The sequence below is a fragment of the Anoplolepis gracilipes genome, chromosome 8 (genome assembly GCF_047496725.1).
Source record: "Anoplolepis gracilipes chromosome 8, ASM4749672v1, whole genome shotgun sequence".
NCBI classification, from domain to species: domain Eukaryota; kingdom Metazoa; phylum Arthropoda; class Insecta; order Hymenoptera; family Formicidae; genus Anoplolepis; species Anoplolepis gracilipes.
Window position 1 is genome coordinate 12,051,379 of NC_132977.1, and position 26,310 is coordinate 12,077,688.

Consider the following 26,310-nt stretch of genomic DNA (forward strand, 5'->3'; position numbering starts at 1 on the left):
GATCCTATCAAAATATTATTTTTTTTTTTGGGCTTATCTCCCGATTATCTGGCCTTTAGTTCCTAAATTTGCGCGAAAAGCCAGTTTCCGCGGTCATGGACGATACGCGAGTCTCTACCGCTCGATTAATTATTCGCACTTGTAATTTGATATTCTGCGCGCGCGAGCCAATATTCGCGCATAGCCGCGAAATAACAACCGAATGGTTTCCATGAACAACAAACCGGATTAATGTCGCTACGGCAATTAATGTAGCAGTTTTGTTGCGGGAATAATGTACAGGGTATCTAATAATACGGAAACAGTCGAGGGGGTGATCGCGTACGATATACCAGAATTTTATGTTAAAGCCGCGGAATAAAAATTCGAACATGAACTACCGATTGCCAAAATGAACAACACCATATTTTATTAATCAAATTTGGAGCAACAATTTCCACGAAGAGTTTTTATTTTTTATATCTTATTGGAATTTTTGTTTAATTGCGAAATTATGTGAAAAATGAAAATTCCTGCACAGACTCTTTTTCTCATTATCGATTTTTAATTTGAATATATTCATTTATTTGAAACCAATTTACCTAGTATGTACTTTTTAGAATACCTGTATGAGGTATTCTAAAATTGGAAATTGCTTTTAATTGGTCAATTATATAATTAGTTTAGCTGTAGCTGTAACGTTAAACTAAAAGAAAATTTATTTTATTAGTTAAAAATTGAATTTATAGCTTTATTGAGATTTATTAGCTTTGTTAGTTTTGTTATATTAATTACTAATTTCTGGAATTTTATTCTTTTTTTCAGTGATTACGTTCTACAGCGAAAAAATTGGTCAAGTTTGCAAACATCAACGGGAGCTCAGGTCTACGATTTGGGTAAATAATAAATTATTTTATAACATTTGTTATAGAATATTACAATATATAAAAAATTAAAATTTTTTTAAATTGACAGAAGGAATATATATATATAAATATATATATATATTTTTTTTTTATTAGAAAATATAGGATAAATTATTTATGCAAGAGAGAGAAGACGTCAGAATTGAATATATTACGAGAATACTTTTTCATTTATTTTGTTTACATGTGATAAAAAACGTTAAGTGTTTTATCCTCCTTCCCTTTGATTCGTTTGCCATTATTGTTTTCCGGCCATGGACACGGCGGAGGAAAAGCCGACATTCTCTATTTGCGAAAAGCGGATGAAACATCTGGCCGAGGAAATTTAATTTTTAAGCTTTAGCTCTCTCTGTGCGCTCGCTTAGCGCTAATTTCTTGCCTTTTGTAACTCGATAAAAATCGACGGCCCCCCCTGTCACGCCCCCTCTTAGTCACTTGTGTCGGAGAGGAAAAAAAAAAGGCGATGATAACGTTCTTCGGTCCCTTTTTCGTTCTGATTGGAAATGTTTGTCTCCACATCGATCTATGATCCAAGCATGCCTCTCTCCTCCTCTCCGCCTCTCCCTCCTCCTTTCCCTTCTTTCAGTTACCAGAATTTTTCCCGTACTTCGAAAAGCTCTTTTCTCTCGAGAACGTTTCGATCAGTTGTAGAAAAAAACTTGTCAACTCTTTCTCTCTCTCTCCCTCTCTCTCTCTCTCTCTCTCTCTTTCTCTTTCTATTTTTCAGCGTTTATTGGGGGTTCTTGTTGAAGCTCGAGATGAAAGCGTAAAAGGGGAAAGAACGAGGGTAGAAAAGATGGAAACAAAATAGAAGAAAAAGATTGTGGATGTTTGAACCTGATTGTGTGAAGTTTTCGAGAACTACAAGTGCCCGATCAATTGAAATGACCATGAATGTCGTCTTCGTTTGTCGTATATGCTTTCTATTTTGTCCGGATATCCATCTAGTCGTGCCATGTTTTATTACGTTACAAAAGTTATATCTCTCATTTTATTATATAGGAAAGAAAAAAGTGCACGACTTAATAACACTTAAGTTTTTTTAATAAATAATTGAAATTAATTGTATAGAATTAAGTATTGTACATCTCTACATTTATATATGTTTCGATGACACACAAGAATTCGTATCAGACGTTTCTTGTAGACAAAAATAGAAAATAGCGACTTAAATTTCTGAGATCCTTTTAAAGATGTTTAGTACCTATTTTTAAAAATATAGGAATTTAATAAAATTTGCACAGATTGTTTTGATACATGTTCAGAGACTTATAAAAAAACCTAGAGTTAATTAATTGAAACAATCAAAAGTTATAAGGATTTTAATTTGCAATGAATTTACCCGTCGATATTATTATAAATATAATTATTTTGTGGATCTAATTATAAGTAAAAATATTAATATAATTATAAATATAATTATTTATATAAACAAGTATCAATATAATTATTTCTGTCTTTTTTAGCCCTTAAATTGATACGATTACAGATTTTCTATCTTATAAAAAACTTGTGATCGTGTTGATTTAAGAGCTAAAATAGATAGAAATAATAATACGAATTTATTCAAAATTTGCAAAAGTATAGTTTAAATATAGAGGAAATATTTGATCACATAATTTTGGTCAAGTACTGACTGTTTCAAAAGATATTGAATATAATTTTCTCAATTTCGTCCTATTATCCCAGATGACATATTATTTATTGTGAAAACGTGGCAACATAGTATTCAGCTAAGCCTTCTTTTGACATTTTAAATAACCTATCTTTTCATCTGAAGAAGCTTCTATATACAAACGTGTAAGCGAGAAGCGACTAGGCTTCATATGTCAATTTGCAATTTGACCAACTTATGAAAAATTACCATGTTGCCACATTTCTTTCTTCTCGGAGAAATGACAAATTATGAAAATTATCAAAGAAATAGTTAAAAATCTTCTATAATTTGTCATTATTCACTATTATAATTTTTATTCTGACATTTTAAATTACTTTGTACGACTAAATTCTTTTATTTTTATAATTCAAATTTTGTGCTGTAATGTTGAAATCGAGGTACCGTCAATGATAAAAGTTTCTCATTATAATTTAAGAAACACGAAAATTCTCCGAAAAAAAGCAACAGAAGTTGGAAAATACATTTCTACACTCTAGCTATGAATAAATAATAAGATTTTATGCAATCTTTATAATAATCGTATATTAAGATATATGAGAAAAGTATATATTCGTCAGTTTCGACTACTTTTTGCTCCGATTGTAAGTGCTAAACATCCTTAAACGAGCAAGGCTCGAAGAGACGATACATCAACAAACAAATAAATGCTATCTAAAAGGGTGCACTTGCTTCCAAAGCTAGAAATCGTTAATCTTAAAGTGTTGTTTGCATATAGCGAACGGAGATAAAAAGTAAAAAAGTGTAAGGGAGATAGATAGGCAGACTTTCGAAGGGATGACATGGGAAAAAATCAATTTGACCGCGCGTGTGATCTCCTTTGAGATCGCTTAGGAAGAATTTTCCGCAACCGACGCAATCATCTCTACTGAGATGTCTATTTCCTTCTATTTCCCTCTTCCTTTTTGCAACTCTCTTCAGATCATCATTTTCTTTAATAATCTGAGGGCATCATCTTTTTCCGTCGTCAGATTGGTGCTGTGTTTGTCATCTTGACTGTCAATAAGTCGCTCTTTAATAATAAAGTTGACTCCACAGAACATGACCAATGTGCACCAATGTTAGCCAATATGATATTGACCATATTATGTTAATGTTAGACAATAGTTACTATGAGTGATATGTAATAGTAAGTGACAAGATTCATACATGATGTGATCAATATCAAATTGGCCAACATTGATGTATATTGGACATGTTGTGTGGAACCAACTTAAGCGAACTGTTCTATCCTTTGTTTCCATGTCACCCTCTCTTCCATTTTCTACTTTTCTCGCTTCCGTCATACATCGTACATTATATTTATCTTTAAAGAAAAAGATTTCTCGAAACTAGGCTTTTTTTGTAGAAAGAGAAGGGAGAAAATGTGGAAAGAGGGTGCAAATGGCGAGCGGGTTGGTACCGCGCGAATAGTTTGCCGTGAAAAGTCTCCACCCTTGCTTCCCAGAAGGTAGCAAGCAGGAAATCAGCAGTGGGCGAATGGCTGGAATCAGATTCTGCTCGTGCAGACATCCTTCTTCTTTTTTCTCTCCCTCTTTTCCGGGGCGGAGTGTTTAAAGTCCGTGAAATGGGCCGCCTTGCTCCTTCCTTCCCATTCCCCTTGCCCATCATGGTTTGCCGATTTCCTCGCTCTCCCCCTTTCGCTTTCGCATCGCCCTACAGGCTGACTTTGGGCGTAGGGGATTCTCCTCGTTAATGGTTAGTAGTTTTACCCGAGGCTCGAAGGTTTTTTTGAGTGCTGAGCGCTCGCACGTGGTTGCCGAAAATTTTAATTGCCGTCGGTTAGAACTTGGCGCTTTATCTCGTGCACGTATTACTCAATGTTCAAGTTATATAGAAAGTTTTACCCCAAGTTTTGCGAGCATACCTTTTAATTTCTTTAACTGCAGAGGAGAAATATTAAAGGAAAAGATTCATTTGCAAACTAAAAGATTTTATATATATATATATATATATATATATGTATACATATATGTACATATGTATGTGTGTGAATTTTTATAAATCTACTTTTAAAATTTTTTAAAAATTAAAAAAGAGGTTTTTTTAAATAAATTTTATAAAAAATTTTCTAAATAATATTTTATAAGATTCTTTTTAATATATCTTTACAATTTCAAATATTTTTAATCTTTAACTTTAATAGGTGTATAAATTTTTTAAAATACGTTATCGCAGCAAGATTATGAAAAATAATTTTAAAAAGTTTAATATATAGAGTTTAATTAAAGTAATATGAAAAAAAATTTAGTATTGTCAGAATTAGTAGAATTAGTATCAATAGTTTTTGTATTATATTAATTATTACTATATTAGTTATTATATTATAACTATATTATACATATAACGTTAAATATAAAATATTAAAGTTAAAAATACAAAATATTTAAAATTGTAGAAATATGGAGAGCGGGGGGGGGGAGAGAGATTAGTTTCTAATTAGACATGTCTCTTAATTATAATCAATCAAATCTAAATCATAGTTTGTTGATCTCAAATTTCTATCTCGAATTGTTCTCAAATAACGTCTATTCTTCATTATATCTCTGCAATGATTATGTTTGATTGTACAATATTTAAGTCAGGCGAAGAAAGAGGAATAATATTATTCTCTTAAATCATGATTTATAAAATTATGAAATAAATTTCTTGCAAAACAATAATTTATAATTTACATCTCAAGTTTGCTTTTTATATTCTTTCTTCTTATAATCATTATTATTTATAATTTTAAAGTTTTAGATTGAAATTACAGACATTTACATATTTTTTTATAAATTATCTATATTTTATTATAATTTATTTTATTTACACAATAATTTAATTTTATATAATTTTACATATTAAATATTTCTGTTTAAACTTTCAAAATTTAATTTGCATAATGAAAAGTTAATCTGGTGAATTAAATCCGATGAATCAAGGATTAATAGTCGATTAACAGGAAAGTAATTGTCAACAAATTCACTAATTAATCCAAACTTTTCAAAAATTATTTTGTAAATTGATTTCAAACTGACAAGCCAAAAAATAAGCATTATTTGTTTGGTTATCGTTCGCTAGTTTATAAAATAGATTGCAGGAAACAAAAAGTCCTGATAACGAATGATGTTTAATTATTTAAAAATTTTTTGTGTTTATTTCTATGATACATTTATCGGAAATATTTTTATTTTCGATTTGCTAAAACAATATTGGTTTTGGTCAATTTGCGCATTTAAACAATTCAATTGTGTATATGTAAAAATGTATTTAAAGTTTATTTTTTATCAGATATAGTTGTTAAAAATTCAAACATTTTAAAAAGTTAATAATTTAAAAAAATATATTTAATAATGTTACAGTATTATTTTTGTAGATGTATTAACTGATAAAAGAATTTTATTTTGTTTAAATATACATATATACATAAATAAGAGATATTTTTAAAATCGTATTTTTCCGACTATTGTAATCAGTGTACAAATCATGTAAACATTTGACTATAGAAAGAAAAAAAAATCGCGACGACATATATCAGTCACATGTATGCATATACACTATGTGCCGATGAAATCGCAAATAGAAACGCAAAATGCTAAATCGATAGTGGGGCAAAAATAGCTATCGAGCTATGAAATACTTTCACCGTCGCTATTGATATCGACGTAGACGTAGTCTAGGTATATATTGTAACACAGAAATCGCACGAAATATATATCGGAAAGGAACGATATAGAATAAATATTCCACGAGATCGGAGAGAGTTACCACACCAGCTATAGTCAGCTTGTAATCCCTAACGAACCAAAAATATCCATATTTCCGAGCGATCGGTAAAGCGTCGAAACGTCGCTTCCTCCATTAGCGAATCGAAGCGATCGGATATCGAAGCTTCGAAAAGTCGAATACCGGAGACTAACGATTCAAGCGTGAACAACATTGTCGAAACCGGAACAATGGTGTAATCGACTAGAAGGCAGAATCTTCCGTTGTTGGAAGCTCCATTATACGGATGTCCAACCATTTCAATATTTCAATATATATTTCATGTTCCGTTACGCAAATAAAATATCTTCTCCTAGAATATCTCTTTTTCACTGAAATAGGAATACTTTATTTTCTAGAAATAAAGATAGCGCGAGAGGGAGGGGGGGGGGGGTAAAGTGTATATATTTGTTTATTTTTCAAAATTATTAATATAAATTAATATATTTATAATATAATTTATTACTATTTATTATATAAATTATATAATTTAATTATAATGTATTATAATTTATATATTAATTATAATTATAATATTAATTAATATAATGTATAATTATTTATATTAGAATTTATTATTTTTATTTTTACGTGTACGCAATTTTTTATTATTATTTTTACGATGTAATAGAAGCGGACTTAGTAAAACAGATTTTATATTTGCGATTGTGTGAATGAGTCGGGTAATTTGCGAGAACGAATATAATGAAGGGGAAAAAATTTGATAATATTTTTTCTCTTTGTATACATACGTGTAAACAGCGAAAAATGCGAAAGGTATAACTACATCATAATTCCCGGGATGAAGAGGCCGAGAACACGGGGAATTGTGTGCCGACGAGATAGGTACGTATATCTCTACAACGTCGTAGTCACACGCGGGATTATCCGTCGTTTGACTCGCCGAGTTATGCAAATCCACAGAGACGCGCGTATGCCAAGTTATATTCAACGACATTTAACCATCCAGCGGATACAGCTTTACGATTTTACGATAGTAATACGAACAGTACCGTTTATTTCACTTTCGCACTTTTATTTTACTTTATACACACACACACACACACACACACACACATATATATATATATATATACAATAATTTTATATAATTTTATATAATTGTTTTTCTTTAATTATACATTGTGACAAATTGAATAAAATTTAAAAAATAAAAAAAAATAAATATATTATAAATAATACAAACTATTAAATAAAGATAAGACTCAATGTCGCCACTTTTATCATTTTGTTAATTTTGTACTATTGTCGAGTATTTTTCTCTTTTATTACATGTTTTTAGAAAATAGACGTATATTGAAATAGATATAAAATAGATTTTTTAATATGCAATTTTATTTAAATTAAACAAAAAAGAATTTTGTAATAAATATTATTTCTGCCAACTGTGTGAGTTGACGCTTAGAACTCGAAATAAAACTTTCAAAGCCAACTCGATTTGCACTCGGAATACAAAGGATTAAAGGTGAAGAGTACTAAAGATAAAAAAAGACTAGAAGAAAAGTTTCCAGCTTTGTATCTGGATATTAAATTTTAACTATTAGTATCTATTTTTTCACTTTTATATGTCGTTTCATTTATAAATTGTTTCTCTGATATCATACACACATTAAACTTAAAAATTCTAAAGTAATGTTGTAAGAATTTCTGTTTTTTTTTCACTTTTGACACCGATATTATATTACAACTTGTGAAATTGCAAAACAAGCATATTTTTTTATAAAAGAATTATATTAATTTTAATATAATATGTATATTTGATAATTTTGTAAGATATATATTTTATAGGAGTTTGGCACAAAATTTATATCTTTAGAATATTAATATTTTATGTGCAACAAGTCAATAAATATTAAATTAAATATTAACATTTATTAAATTAAACATTCATGATTATAATACATTATAATACATACGCTAAATTAAATGTGGAAAATTGAAATAATGTAATAATAATTGTTATACATATAGATGGTACAAAATATATGTTTAAGAGTTTAAAATAAAAAAGATAACGTTATGGAAAGTTAATTTCATGGCTAATAAAAGTTTTATTTTTTCTATTTTATAAATAAGACTAAATTTTTTATTTTAAATCTTTTTTTTATTTTAAATATAATGTTAAAAATCCAAAGTTTTTCAAATAAAAATAAAAAAAATTCTCTTTAAATGAAAAAGGCAAAAACATAGGTAGATTAATTTGCTGCTAATTGCAATTATTTTTTTATTCACGAATGCGAAATTTAGTTTTGCAGAGTGCTACATTCGCGAATGCGTTTATGCTTTTACTGGTATAAACACGCTTTTGAGAGTTTATGGCGGAACGCCAGTTATCGTCGCGCGCGACCGTAATTTCTCATGTTCTGACATCGAATCTGATGTCTTTAACGACTATCGCACTAATTACGTCGCATTCGACATCAGTTACGTGTGCGATATATTGCGTATCGCAATTAGCGACGTCTCTTACGCTCGGGATATTATCCTGACAGTGTATAATGCGAACCAATTAATAATCACTAATCGATACTATTATATTGATTTTATTGGTTATTATTGACATATACGCTATAGACTGTGTTTGCGCACATTTATTGATGCAGTCGCAAAATTTCTACCTGCAGCTGTTTATAAAACCGAGCATAAGTGTGACGTATTTTTATGTTGTAACGTAAATTACGCTCGAAAGAATATATATGATAAAGTTCAGGCAAAAGCCGGCGAATGTATATCATACACTCGCGTATACAGGGTGAGAAAAAAATCTGGACCTAACCTGACCTTGAAAAATCTCGAAAATATAAGTTTTACAGAAAAATGTTTCAGACAAAAATTACATAGTTTCGAGGGAGACATAAGATGGTGTCATTGATTTAACCTTGAATAGTCGCTCGAAGGTCACGTTCAATTTCTTAAATCGGATACTCTATTTTTAATTGCATCTTCTTTTAGCTTGTCTCGAAAGCTTTCCAAAACACTATAATAAAACTTTTTTTGATTAAGAATTTCCTGAGATATATATTTTAAAGTTTATCATGATCCTTTTTAATATAAAATATGAAATAAATAACAAAATGAATAGATCTTGACTTAGATAGCCGGATCCTTCCTCGATCTTGCTTTAGATTCTTTTTCTGTAAAACTTATATTTTTCGAAATTTTTCAGAGTTTCCATACTTTTTTCTCACCCTGTATATTACGTTATTCTTCCAGTGCTATCATTTTTTCTCGTTAAAGGTTTTACGCGCAGAAAAAAAATATATATATATATATATATATATATAGAGAGAGAGAGAGAGAGAGAGTTCAAATTACATACCTATAAATTCCACCGAGCTTCCGTCAATTACTTTAATACAGATAGATCATACTGATATTGCCTTTTTATGATTTTTTATTTTACTTTTTTTATTGTATTAAAATAGGGAAATATAAGTACGATTTTTTATAAGTTTTCGATATTTTATTTCGTAAATATATATATATATATATATATATATATATATATATATATATATATATATATATATATATATTGGATGTCTTAAAATTATTAGATATATTTTGATGACACATTTTTCGGTTAATTTAAAGTCGATTTGTTTAGAGAAAATGTCACGAGAGTCATTATTTATTGCAAGCTTTTAATGTCTTAAGGTTTTTTTCATTACATATTTTGTTACTAACAATAAGTTTTAAATTAAAATTTAATTAAAGTAAATTCTTTTGAAATTAATTGAAGAATTTTATTATTTTTTAGCTTTCGAAAGTTAACCAATGGAAAACCGTTCCTTTTAATTATTATAATTTGAACGTTATTACTGTTTCGTTATTTTTAGTAAAAAACATCGTGTTCAAATTAGTAAAAGAATGTATCATTAAAAAATATTTAAATAATGATTTTGAGATATTCTTGGTGTGTAACTCTTCTAATAAATTTTACTTTTGTTTGGCCTTCAGGTCATTGAGAATTATCAATATTTTCCAATTTATTATATTCAAATATATTTATTTAGATTACGTATTTTTGTTATTAAGGTCCAAATATTTCCAAACCAATAGTGGACTATTTGTCTATCTTACATTCAATCTTCTTATATGAAAATTTTATGATTTGAGATATTAAAATTTTTGAAAATAACGCAGCCAAAATTTGGTTTATCTAAAATTTACCTGAAGGTTGTACGGTCGGATTTTAACTCATTACGTGCACGTGTACATTTTATTTAATTTTTTTGCTTTAATTATAAAACCATTTTTAACAGAGAAACGCTTTTGTGTATAAAAAATATATATAATATATAATAGATAAATAAAATACATATTATATATGTAATTAAATATATAATATACACATAATGAAATATCTAATATACATATATATATAATTTATATTATACACAATTATATGTCGTAAATACGTCTTATAATTTGTTGTTACAAATCGCAGAGGTTTCCATTGTCCTCAGCTATTCCAGAGCAGTATTTTACCTTATTGTTGGTATGCTGTGCTCTGAATGTGGTACAAACAACGCCTACAGCACTGCTACTCTTGGTTCTCCAGTGCTAGCAGACTCTTAGAAGTGGAGTTGTCAGCCGTAAGCGATACAAACTTCCTAAAGGTCCATTTCTCTATTTGTCCAGCATTCAGTTTGAACTTTTATACACGTATGTAAGAAAGATACTTTATTTTAAACGTAGGCAAATTTTCGAAAAGTATTAGTCGTATATTGAAAAATTAAATAGTTCCAAGTGAAACTTAATGTGATGTTAATAGTTTCTTTTGGAAATAAAGATGTAACAAAATATGAAAGTCTTTCTTCGTTTTTTAAATAGATGTTCTTTCGAATGCATTTTAATCAATGCGGTTCTTTATTCGTAAAATAATATGTATTAAAATACACACATAAAAAATATTAGCGTATTTATTTGAAAAAGTTATCAGTTTAAGATACATTTTAATTCTAATGTTGCAAAGTAGTAGTAATAGTTTTTTATTATTTACATTAATATTTTAACAATTTTATTCAGATTTTTTGTATAAAATGTCTTAAAAATAAATTAACGCCAAAATAATTTAAACAAATAAAATGTTGTTAATTGCAAAAGCGCTATGAATAAAATATAAAAAATAACATTTTTTGAAAAAAGTGTAATTTGTGATTTATTAAAATATTAAAATAAAAATTTAAATATTTCAGTTTTTGGGATCGTTTATGAATTCAAAGTGAATTGAAGTTAAAATCATATAAAGTCAAAATTACAAAATTCAAATTGGCAGATCCAAATTACTAAAAGACAATTTATTTACGAAAAATTTAATTGCAATTTATTTACGGAAAGTACTTTTAACCTAATTAAAATAAAAGTATCATTTTTGTCTACTTCATTGAATTCGGCATTTAAATCTGACTTTAAATTTGTAATCAAGAAAAAAGCCATAGACAGTGATTTCCATAAAAATTAAAAAATTTTTTGAATTTTTATTTTACATTAAATTGGCTATTTTAAATTTTGGATTTGAAAAATCTGACTTTAGATTTAAAATTAGATACCCGAAAAAGCCCTAGAAACTAAGTTTCAGAAAAATTTGTTTGACAAACAGTTACACAAAAATGTAAAGTTTAAAGAGTTGAAATTAAAAAAAAACATACAGCAGAATATTTGTTAGTAGAACTTCAAAGATTCACTTAATTCTTAAATAATTTATCAGCTTCTTAAAGAATTTTAAGAGATAAGAGTATCTTACATTATCAGCTTTTTAAAGAATTTTTAGAAATTTGTTGATATATCTAAACGATCTTTTGTCTTAAACTATTTTCATTAATAAGTTATTATTTGTTTTAATAATAAACTTTTAATTTTATAAATAACCTGATAAAAAGTAATTTAATTATGTTACTAAAATAGAATTTAATAGTATTTTTATCGGTGATGTTGGAAAATGTTAGAAACTCGGCTACAGCTGGTTTAAATTCAACGATTCAGGAACTTTTCATTTAATGCTCAAGCTTTACGATGATAATAAGTAGGGACGTCATGTTGAAACATTCGTTGTTTAGTTATTAGTTCGATATCTTCCAGAAGTTTAGTACTTACAGATATAAAATCCCCATATCTGTAGCTAATGAAGATATATTGCTCATTTATTGATTAGCGCTTGCTCTTTATGTAACTTTATGTAAAGAAAGTTTTAATTGCGTTTTAACTGCAGGTGTTTAGTAATTATTCGTAATTTTCTAGAATTGTGTTAAAACGTACACTTTAAACTTTTCAAAATCCTGAAAGATTCGGGTAAAATCTAGCTCATAATTTTAAAATCACAACACATGCGATTTTGCTATTTTAATGAAAAAAAAAAGAAATAAGCATAGTCAAAGTTAAGAATAACATTAAATCAAAACTCTTTAATTTAAAACTACTTATAAATATCTTATTACTTAAATATGTTATACACACATATATACAGTGTCTTACATACTATTTTGACTAATATTAAAAATTATGAAGAGTTCTGGAAAATATTTGAATTTTAAAATTACTTTTTATATTGAAGTATAAAATAAAAATTTTCAATTTAAAAATAAAAATTTTGAAGTTGAAAATGTTCGTATGTGTTTTAAAATTCCACATGTAACATAAATTTGTTAAATATTATATACATATTATACAGTGTATTACATACTATTTTGACTAATATTAAAAATTATGAAGAGTTCTGACAAATATTTGAATTTTAAAATTATTTTTATATCAAAGTATAAAATAAAAAGTATAAAATAAAAAGTATAAAATATAAATTTTCAATTTTAAAATAAAAATTTCGTGTGTGTTTTAAAATTCCACATAATAATAACATAAATTTGCTAAACCTTATATCAAATTATTCGAAATAGTAATATTTTTATTATTTAAGATACAATGAAAATAATAGATTTTTCTTTGATAATCGAAATAAAAATAAGCTAAAATTATTTTATCTGTACAGAAATGATTATATTTTATGCAGTACATATATGTCAATATAATTCCAGAGAAGTATTAAAAAAAGTATTATAAAATCTATTCCAAAATAAAAAAATATAGAATTAAAAACTATTATAAAAATCAATAAAGAGCGTTAATGAATATTGAATATATTGATATACATATCAAAAGAGAAGAACTTTTCTCTGAAACTTTTCAACAATTCATGCTCCCCCGTTCTATAAATTTTGCATGGTATTTAAACAATTTACATAGCTGCGTGCACACCATTCCATACCGTTGGGTTTATTCTTTTATTGGACTTTCGCTCGCTTTGGTTTCGTTTAATTGGCAAATACAGGGCGTTCTATGATACACTCTATTGCAGTTTCGAGTTGACTGTTAAATGGAAATAAAATAATACATATAAAGAGTACTATAAAAACATTACATAAAAGTATACGTAGAAAAATTTTTTCCAACTACGACGCCAATAAGAATCTTGTTAGCACTGTTGATTACAAAAATAACACACCTTATTTGATCAGTTTTTTTTAAATAATAAAAAATTACAAAAGCTTTTCCCTGCATAATTTCTGTTTTTGGATTGCATCGCCACATCGTTATGTCAAGTCCGTACGTTCCTATTTCGCTTCATTTACGCTCGCCGCGATTCATTATTCTGACAGCGTCCTTCTCTCTCTCTCTCTCTCTATTCTTTTTCTCCCTCTCGTGGACCAACTGTTTCAAATTTTCAGGATGTACATTCACGCGCTGGACAGGATAAAATTCTACAGTTTGGTCAGTTTTTTTTCTCTTTCTCTCTTTTTTTTTTAACATTGTTTGTTGCCAACTCGATTTGCAGTTTCGCCAATCGTTGATGATTCGGCACAACATGCAGATTTGCACGTGATCTAATTGCAAAATTTTTACCCAAAAACTTAAACATTAATTTCTATCTCTTGTTGCATAATTTAGATTATATGCTTTTGAGCGGTAAACTTTTATTGTTAAAAGATAGATTTTAGCTATTAATAAAAATAATAATATAAATTGAACGTTTTTTATTTTAAAAATTATACGCATAAAAATAAAAATTATACGCACATATAAAAGAATAAAGATATAATGAGACTTATAATATTATAAAGGAAAAATTCAAAAAATTTGTTAATTTTTGTGAAAATCATTATCTATCTATTTCTGATCTCCGATTTAGAATTTGAAGTCAAATTTAAATGTTGAATTTAATGAAGTAGGTAAAAATGATACTTTTATTTTGATTACGGTAAAAGTATTAAATTTTTGGTAAATAAATTGTTTTTAGTGATTTTGATCCACTATCTTAGATTTTGTAACTTTGACTTCGATTCATTTTAAATTCGTAATCAGCGATCTCACTAAAATATTTAAATTTTTATTTTAATATTTTTAATATTTTTAAAACACCACAAATTATACTTTTTCGAAAAAAGTGCCATTTTTCATATTTTTTATAATATTAAATTAATTTAAATATTTAAAGGAGAAAGATAATTATGTATTATTTACTTGTTCCAAGCACAACTATTTTGTTTTCTTTGCATCACACAGGATCTTTTACTAAAAAAGAACAGAATACCTAATTATTTCTGATGTATGATAATATAAAGAAAAGTTTCAGACATAATTTAATGATTTCAAAGGATAAGAAATATGCAATACAAGCAATTTTTCTTAAGATTGTTATTTAAAAGTTTTTAAGCTTACTAATATTTTAATTAATAGGTAAAATATATTTAAATAAAATCATTTACATACAGATGAAATAATTGCTTTATCTTATTTTTATCCGACTATGAAAATATACATACATTATTTTTATTTGTATCTTAAATAATAAGTGTTATTATTTCGAGTGATTTGATATAATGTTTATCAAATTTACGTTACATGTAAGCACACGTATGCAATTTTAAAGTATTGTTTTTTTATGTATTTATTTTAAATTTATCTAGATAAATCGCTTTAATCTCGTTTTTATGACATTTAAAGTCAGATTATCTTTATCTTGTTTTAAATATATTTACGTATTTTATTTATTTTATCTTTTTCTTTTTTTTTTTTGAGTAACGTATTTTAAAATACTTATTCGATATATTGATTAATTATCAATAATTATTGGTAAACATGATTACGCATTCACAAATCATCTTCTGTTATCACTGAAAAGAGATTCAATTAAATTTAATGTGTGATTTTAAAAGATTTTAAAACTGCAAGTGTTTTTTAGATATGAATGCATATTAATACAATAGAAGAAAATACATATTTTTATCTAAATTTATGAAAATACGTATTTTTATGCTTTAGCAACTTCAAAAACTCTGAAAAAATTACTGAAAATAATTGTGGAAAAAAATCTTTTATTGCACTTTAGTCGTTTTTTCAGAACTTTTCAAATTATGTTAAATATTTTTTTATTTTTAGAACAGAAATAAAAAAAAATTAAAAAAAAGTTTTTTTAAATTTTCTGATTGGAAATCTTGTACAATCATATTCTTATATTAGACAGAGTATTCTTAAACACGTGCGAAAAATTTTAGAGGATGATTCCTTGATAATTTCTTAATCAATGTTTTAAAAGATATAAGTTTCAAGTTACAGGATGTTTAAGATTAAAAATATAATATTTCAGAAAATATATTTTCACAAAAATACAAAATTATAAAAATTTTTGGAAATGACTACCTTCAGTCATGATATATAAATGTTTTTTTTTCTCATCGATTGACAAATACGTTTAAAAATACCAAATGTATTATGAATTATTTCACACTATGTGATTCTTTAAATCTTTAATATTTTCAATTAAAGTGATATGTAAATTAAGAATGTGACTGCAGAGAAAAATCCAGGAATTCAATTTCTATAAATTTGTTTAATTTTGTTAAAATATATTTTTTGAAATCTAATTTTTCTTTAAACTTTTTGAACATCTTGTAATTCGAAAACAATTATCATTACCATTGCCATTTAGAGCATATAAATAGTATATAAGCTGTCCTCTAAGAAATTAAACTAGGAATTTTCTTTCGAATTTTTTGCACACCTTTATAGGAACACCCCGTACTTTACAATTTACTTTGTGATATATACTCATGTATTATAAACGGATTAAAAACAATAATCGAGATATTGTCTGATCCGAGCAGTTCGCCGACATGCCGTAATTAGAATAATATTTGTATTGTGGGATGGCGCAGAGTGAACTGACATGTGCGTAAAACCCCCGCGGGTGCCTCGCGGTTTCCGGCGTTGTGCATCTACGTCTCTTCCACGTGTACGTGCATTGTTAATGGAATTCCGGATATAATCGTTGTGTAGCACGTTTACCGGGCTAAATGCACCCGCCGTCTGATTCGCCTCTCTCGTGTTGACATTAAATGCAAGAGAGAAAGTAGGTTCCTAATTAAACAAATATAAATAATTCGTAGATTCCATTACATAATCCTTTTTTATTTTTATAATTATAATTTATATATATATATATATATATATATATATATATATAGTGTGTTTCACAAAGTTTTATAAGATATAATCTTTGAAACTTGACGTTGTACAAAAAATGTTTTAGACAAAATTTATTAAATTTAAATATTTTAATAATTAATATTAATAATTAACATCTTACATATATATGTATATATATATATATATATATAAATTAAATTTAATAAATTAATTTATACAAAAAAATTTTTTAGACAAAATTTATTATTTTAAATATTTTAAAAAATATTAAAATATTTCAAATATTTTAAATATTTTACGAGATATTTCACAGCTTATGATAAATAATTAATAAATATGATTAAAAGGTTAACAAAATTTTTGTTTCTTAAAAAAGCGCAATTTTTTGTACCTGAAAATATCCAATCTTTGATCGTTCAAATAATTATATTTTTTTAGAGCCGCGAATAAGTAGTATTTTTTTCCGTAAACTTTGAAGTTTAAACTAAAAATCCCTGAAAGCCTTTTGTTTAAAATTATTTTTTATATTTTATTATTAATTTTTATGTAAAATATATACTTTTCCAGATTTTGATCTAAAATGTAACAAAAACATAATAATTAAAAATATTTTTTCTATAACTTTATTACATAAAACTTTAGTTTAGACTTAAAAGAAGATGTGTAAATTTTTTTATAATTTTTTAAGTGATTCTAAAGTACGAAAATTGGCCCATGTGTTCAGGATTAAAAAAAAAACAGAAAAACCTTCATTTGAGAGTTAAAATTCAAGATTATTAACTTTCTTTTTTAAAATTCTAAATTCCATGATCTAAATCGTTGATTGTTTAAACAATTATATTTTTTTAGAGCCGCGAACAAGTAGTATTTTTTTCCGTAAACTTTGAAGTCTAAACTAAAAATCCCTGAAAGCCTTTTGTTTAAAATTATTTTTTATATTTTATTATTAATTTTTATGTAAAATATATACTTTTCCAGATTTTGATCTAAAATGTAACAAAAACATAATAATTAAAAATATTTTTTCTTTAACTTTATTACATAAAACTTTAGTTTAGACTTAAAAGAAGATGTGTAAATTTTTTTATAATTTTTTAAGTGATTCTAAAGTACGAAAATTGGCCCATGTGTTCAGGATTAAAAAAAAACACAAAAACCTTTATTTGAGAGTTAAAATTCAAGATTATCAACTTTCTTTTTTAAAATTCTAAATTTCGTGTAAAACATTTTTTTATACGTCGTCAAGTTTTGGAAAAAAACATTCTATATGTTTTAAAAAAATATGTAAAATTTTAAATTTTTTAGAAAATGAATATAATGGAGTTTTAAAGAGTTGCAGGTATCTAGTTTGATTTGAATAAAAGTTCTAGCCGCGAAGAGGAGAGTTAACAAATGCACGAAATATTTGTTTAAAGCCGCTCCACGTGATTCGCGCATTAGCCTAGTTATGGTAATAACCGGCTCGCGGTATGAAATCGCTATTATTCCCATGAATATCGAGCGGTTTAATTCGCGCCTCGCGAGGAAGAGTGATTTATCGCGGACGAGTTCGAAGGATTTAATTTCCGGATAGTCCGCTTAGAACCATCATCCTTAATCTGCTCTGGCTCCTCATCTTTCTCTGTTTCTCTTTCAGTGATAGATGATTATTTTTCGATTCGTAATTTGATAGCAGAATCAACTCACGTTACTTTTTTCTTTTCTCATCTCACTTTACCGTCTAATATTGATATTGGTCTAATATATCACTAATTGATCCTAGCTTAACTTTACTCCAGCGTATAACATTGATGGTTTAAACCAAGCTTTAAAGCCAAAGTTTTGATTTTAGGAAACTTTTCGATAAGTGACGTGTAAAATTCACTCGTGATTTAATTTATTATAGTTTAGAAAATTCAAAAGATGAACTTTCTCATATATTTTAGTATGTCACTTTTTGGCAACAATATTAATTAATTAAAATTTCAAGATCTTGATATAATATAAATTTAATTTATTAAATTTAATTCATTAATTTATTATTAAAATCTTAAAAAATATATAAAATATTTAAAGTATATAAAAACATATAAAAATCTTAAAAAAAATATATAAAATTATAAATTTTTTAAATAAATCTGTCTGAGAGGTATTATTATCAGCACTCAATATAAAAATATATTTTCTAAAAAAAAGAGGGCGGAGGTCTTTCTCTATCAGCACACCAGCCAAAAGTTAACACGTGGTGGTGATTAACTTAGAAAATATCGACAAACGGGTAGCATTCTGTCGACACATTGTCGGATTAATTAAATGTCATTGCGTTTTCCGGTGGGCCACTAGACGCGTACTATTTGAAATTAGTAGCCGACTAGTGGGTGATACGTCATTCCATCTTCATTATTGGTGATGCTTCTTGTTGAGTTCCACCCAGTACCTATATTGCGTTATTTCTCTTTGAAACGTTTCATCATATTAATTGATGTAACATACGTCGATTTTAAAGATTTGTGTTACAACGCATTTTTGTCATTCATTTAACATTTATTTTTTGTTTAATTTCGCGCATATAAAAATTTAATGCAACTCTAGATGTTAATATAAATATTTCTTCCGACGTTTATAAGAAAATTAATATTTAAAAACTTTGTTAAATTTGATAATATATCGATATTTTATTTTATATTCTAATTACACTAATTATAGACTTAATATATGTTTTATGGTTAGATGTGTGATAGATAATTTACAATAAAAGCTTATAAAAATATACGTAATTTTTTTTTTTTTTTAAATATAAATAATTTAATTTTTCTTTCATTAATTTATCGAGAGATCTGAAAAAAGATCGCAATTTAATCGGATTATTTAGTCGAAAGATTAAAGGATAAAAATAGTTATATAAATGCAAGTTTAGGTTTTTGCAACTTCATTGGTCGGTGACTCATTAATGGTGACTCATGCGGATCTCTCGTAGCATTATTCCATGCCTTTTATTCGTGGCAAGAAAGCTCGCAGTTAGGTTCGTGTTATCCGTAAAAATCGCTTCAAATACACGATGGATCGATCGTGCGCGTTCCGAGTCACCTTACGACGCTGCTTTGAAAACTTTTCCAACTTGCTGAAAGGAGGGAAATGAACGGAGCAATCGACGGGTAATCGCGTGATCGTGAGGCACAGAAATAGCACGATAAGGAATCAAAAAATTATGCAAAATCGTAATCGCTGATAAAACTCAATCAACAAGCTTAACAATACGCATAATAAATATATACAAAAAATTATAATATAACATATTAAAAGTCATATATTTTATGTAATTTATATATATTATATTAAAAGTTATGTGATTTATATATTTTATATATATTACATAATATATTTATATATAATAATACATATATATATACACTACTCTTCATAAGTTTGGAAACACTCTATAAAAATTTTTAATATAAAGGAAATACATAATAAAATCGATTTATTTTTGTTTGTAAATGTTTATTTATTAATTATATTAATTATCTTGAGTCGTGATTCATACGGAATCTGGTAATTATATATATATATATATATATATATATATATATATATATATATAATGTAATATATTAAAATTACAATATATTAATAATTGTATATGTATTAATATTGTGTCAATATTAAGAAAATATTAAGAAAATGTTATGTTTTTAAATAGAATGTATTTCAATATTAATACATATACAATTATTAATATATTGTAATTTTAATATATTACATTATATATATATATATATATATATATATATATATATATATATATATATATATTATATATATATATATTTATTATTGTATATATATATATATGTATTATATTAAAATTACAATATATTAATAATTGTATATGTATTAATATTATGTCAATATTAAAAAAATATTAAGAAAATGTTATGTTTTTAAATAGAATGTATCTCTTTGCATGAGACAATTGTGACATTGATTAATTTCATATTATTGTCCTGTATAATCAATCATTTCGTTTTAATAATTTTTATTGTAAGCAGAAATTGTCGCGAAAAGAAATAGTATTATTACTGGATCGTGAAGGAAAATGGTAAATCGCAAAAATATGCGGTGATCGGAAATCGCATGTTGAAAGAAATCGTTTCACCCTCTGTCGGCGTCATCGCGGCGTCGTTCAATTGCATGTAAGCGAAAGATGGTACATATATTAATGTTAGAAAGGGAGGGAAATGCGAATCCTAATGCAAGAGAACACCAGAAAGAACAAAATGTACGAGAGCATATATGCCTTTGATGAGCATTACGCTTGAATCATGCAAAGATATCGATTTATAACTTCAATGGCCGGGAAATGACCGGTCTTTTATGTTCTAGCCTTTTCCAATTCCAGTTTCGGATTCTTCTAATTGCATGATTGGAAAAAAAATTAAACCATTATATTTTTAATTTAGTTTTGTATAGACGTATGATTGTCACTTCTCATGCAATATAAAATATATTTGATTTTTATAATTTGAAGAACTAAAAAAACAAAATAAAAAAATATCTTCAATGCATAAACCTTAAAAATAGAAAAAAGTTATAACATGAATTATATATAATTATATTATAATATTAATTATAATTATATATACTCTAACTAATAGTACATAACTATATAAATTATTTATCCTATACAAATATTTTGCATTTTTTCTTTCTTATTCTAAATTTATTTATTTATTGAATACATTATTTAAAAAAAATATTTAAGTAATATATATATATAGAGAGAGAGAGAGAGAGAGAGAGAGTTTAGAATATTTAGAATGTACAATTAAAAAAGATTTATAAGAAAATAAATAGAAAATACAGTATAATAATTTTTTTATATGAGTTTTTATTTCCGAGAAAAATAGTATTGAAAATAAAATTGAAAAATTAATAACATATTTTTTTTATGCTTAAACGTTTGATTTAGTAAAATTGTGTACGTCATACATTTTGTCATTGTGGCAACAGCAGTTATTAATATCTATAAATGAAAAAAAGATTAATGTATATAACTGAAAAAGTACTATACACATTCTACTTAATAAAGCAATTTAAAAAATCATTTTATAAAAGCGTTACATACTGATAAAAATTTACGTGTAAAACATCAATTATTCTGCCAATAAAATTTTATATTTTTTCCAATATTTCTATAACACAGCCGAAACAAATTTGATTACACATGATAGAAGAGATTATATGGATGAAAGAAATTATAATATATACTTAGAGAGTTATTCAAATTTAAAAAAGTTATAAACATATACATTTTTCAATTTTTAAAAGCTATTTTTCTTGATAAACCAAATTTTGTATAAAAACTTTTATCTTACTTAACAGAAAAGATTTTTTAATTTATATATATTTATAAATTATAAATATATTTCTTTATAAATAATTCCTTTATAAATAATTTTTGATTCTATTAGAAAAAAAAAATATATATATGTATATGTATACTATATACAGGGTGACCCATTTTAATGTACCACCCCCAGAAACTTTTTTATTTTTCATTGTAGAAAAGAATACTTCAGACAAAAGTTGTTTGGTTCGAAGGGGGACACAAGTTGATGCTATTTAATATATATATATATATATATATATATATGTATATATATATATACATATATATATATATATATTTATTATATAAATTAAGACTTTATTTATTTTAAATTTTTGTATTCATAGAATTTTTCTATAATTTTCAGATTTGTAACAAATTATGCAATAAATGCGAAAGGGAAAAAGAGAAGAAGCAAAAGAAAGAGAGAGAGAGAGAGAGGGGGGAGAGAGAAAAAGAGCATCTCTTTTTACTTTTTTTTCATTAAAAAACTATATTTAATATAATTTATTTATGTAAAAAATACATAGAATATATAAAATGATATAAAGAAAATTCATGTAACATGACGTAAACAGTACGTAAATAATTGATGTATAAATTTAATTGATAATATTGTACGTCCGCCGGATCGATATACAAGTATATATGTCGAAAGCACACGCGGCGCAATCGACACTCGTGGATCGCACGAAATAAAGGAACACTTTATTACACAAAAAGAAATTTAATAATACACACGAACACAGAAGCTATGCACAATTATCAATATTCTCGTGATATAAAACAACGCAACCGTTCAGCTTGACAGCTGTTTCAGATCTCTCTAATATGTCCGTCGTTAGACAACAGAATGTCTTCTTATCCCAGAGACGATCTTTTTGCCGCATCGGCCGTACATTTTTTCACTAGTTATAAGCGTTCAACGTCAACAGCTCAATTTTGCTTTAATAATGAATATATCGGCGAAAAAAAATCATAGAACATTTGTTAAAAAAGAAATTAAAGTTAAAACTCTGCTCTTTAACATACAATTAATGAAATTGTGCTAGGATTTTTTTTTAATTCGGTATTCTTGGACAAACTTTTGAAAAAAAATTTCTTCAATCGACGGTTGCTTTCTTACAATGTAATTTTGTAACCAATAGAAAGAATTGAAATTCATTTAAGGATGTTTAGCACCTACAATCGGAGCAAAAAGTAGTCGAAATTGACGAATATATACTTTTCTCATATATCTTAATATATGATTAGTATAAAGATTGCATAAAATCTTATTATTTATTCGTAGCTAGAGTGTAGAAATGTATTTTCAAATTTCTGTTACTTTTTTTCGGAGAATTTTCGTGTTTCTTAAATTATAATGAGAAACTTTTATCATTGACGGTACCTCGATTTCAACATTACAGCATAAAATTTGAATTATAAAAATAAAAGAATTTACTCGTACAGAGTAATTTAAAATGTCAGAATAAAAATTATAATAGTGAATAATGACAAAATATAGAAGATTTTTAACTATTTCTTTGAAAAATTTAATAATTTGTCATTTCTGCGAGAAGAAAGAAATGTGGCAACATGGTAATTTTTCATAAGTTGGTCAAATTGCAAATTGACATATGAGGCCTAGTCGCTTCTCGCTTACACGTTTGTATATAGAAGCTTCTTCAGATGAAAAGATAGGTTATTTAAAATGTCAAAAGAAGGCTTAGCTGAATGCTATGTTGCCACGTTTTCACAATAAATAATATGTCATCTGGGATAATAGGACGAAATTGAGAAAATTATATTCAATATCTTTTGAACTAGTCAGTACTTGACCAAAATTATGTGATCAAATATTTCCTCTATATTTAAACTATAATTTTGCAAATTTCTATCTATTTTAGCTCTTAAATCAACACGATCACAGGTTTTTTATAAGAAAATCTGTAATCGTATCAATTTAAGGGCTAAAAAGGACAGAAATAAATATATTTGTACTTATTTATATAAATAATTATATTTATAATTATATTAATACTTTTACTTATAATTAGATTCACAAAATAATTATATTTATAATAATATCGACGGGTAAATTTATTGAAAATTAAAATACTTATAACTTTTGATTGCTTCAGTGAATCAACTCCCGGTTTTTTATATAAATTTCTGAACATGTATAACAATCTGTGCAAATTTTATTAAATTCCTATATTTTTAAATATAGGTACTAAACATCCTTAAAGATTCTAAAACTAGAAATTTCAAGCTTTCAAACGATTTTTTTATTGATCTTATTCCGATTAATTTTAAGGAAGTTGCAACTACTTAAAAATTGGCCTTTCTTATATGAAAGAAAGTGACCCTTTAATTTTTTTGCCTAGTGTAGTTTACATAATTTTCATGCTCACAGGAAAAAGTCCATACAAGCATAAATAACAATATATAAATAATTCCCATAGTTTTAAAATCCACGACACAACTTTGACAGAACTCCACGAGTTGTCCAATCCCCCATAAAGGATTAAAATGTAAAAGTTGAGCAGTCCAGAGATTACATATTAAAGATTAATACCATTGTCACTACCATTCCATAATTTTCCAAAGTTTCCTAATTACTCCTGTGTGCATATCATTAATTACCAGCCGCTATAAGAGGCATTTCTCAAGCGTGGAATGGCTCTTACCGGCCGTCATCTCTCTCTCTCTCTCTCTCTTTCTCTCATGGCGGTCACGTAGACGATGCGCGGTGTCGTTGTCGACACGGCACGTAATAATGGCGCCCGTTGCGATGCCGATGCTCTGACGCCGAAGCATCACAGCGGCAGATTAATCCTGATGAATTGCCGGACGGAATTGCGCGAAATTGCGCGCATCTCTACCGGGTGAGCCGTTCGAAAATCGAATTCGTTGACATACTGGGCGTGCCGTGTCGACAACGTAGTTGCTCTAATTAAACGTTTCGCTCGTATACATATATAACATATATATATATATATATATATATATATATATATATATATATATATATACGTGTGTATCGACACGATTGAACGAACGGACAAACGTGGAATGCAGTGGTGGCCAGGGCTTCTTTTTTTTTTCTCCTCGGAAATCGTGTCGCTCGTTGATAACGCGGTAGGTATAGTCGAAAATTTGTTAGAAACTACACGACAGCGGGCGAGCGCATTTACTTGCAAATGAAAGCAGCGGACTTAATTAACGGCGAGTTTTCGCGACTTTACTGAATGTGAAGTCACCGGTCTGTCGTCGCAAAGCATTAATCTTTTTAGTCGTTGAACAAAATTTTTTTTGAAAAAGAAGATCACATGTCGCGCGTACGTTCGTTGTAATTTATTTTAAAGATACATATGTAATATTAATATATAAGTCATGTAAATCGTTGCGAGGTAATATTTCTTAACTGAAATGAGAACTGGTTTTTTGTACTTTTATGATTGCAAAAAGCACTCAACTTTTGCTAAATATCTTTAGGTGGAATAAAAACTTAAAGTTTTCTAGATTTTTTAAAGATATAATAGCTCTTTTAGATTATTTATATTATTTTAAATATTTTTCTCTTTGACATAAATTAATTTTTTTATTCATTTTCTATATAAAAATCTTAGGATAAAATAATAAGAAATTACTACTATTTTATTGAAAATCGTAACACAATAAGCAATTTATTTTAATATAATTTATTTATGACATAAAATATAGTATAATATTTTATAAAACATTAAATTTTAAATAATTTTATTTCTATATAAATAGAACAATAAGATAAATTAATTGTCATATAAATATTACATAATTTCAATTTAAAAAAATATATAATTGCATATTGTGAAGCAACACGTCACTAATATAATGACAAGTTTAATAATTAATTATATTAATTATTATGTGTAATTTAAAAAAAAATACAGATTTATTCCTCTTTGTTTGATCTCTGATCTCTAATGCGCTTAATTGTTTTCAAAAAGTGTCAAAAAGTTTTTTTCATGTTAGAAGATATTGTGTTATTTAAATTTTTAATTTAAATTAATTTATTACAAGAAAAAATTACGTTAAAAAAATTTACTCTTAAATATACAATAAATATAATTATACAGAGATTATTT

At 26.4% G+C, this 26,310-nt stretch overlaps 1 protein-coding gene across 3 annotated transcripts in view; it reads left to right on the forward strand.

Moving 5' to 3' along the window:
* Positions 1-26,310, forward strand: part of Con (leucine rich repeat protein connectin) — a 240,515-nt gene that overhangs the window by 45,765 nt on the left and 168,440 nt on the right. For all 3 annotated transcript variants that reach the window (XM_072897622.1, XM_072897623.1, XM_072897624.1), the window contains exon 2: positions 805-875. The gene's annotated coding sequence lies outside the window, so the exon portion shown is untranslated. The remainder of the gene's footprint in view (positions 1-804; positions 876-26,310) is intronic.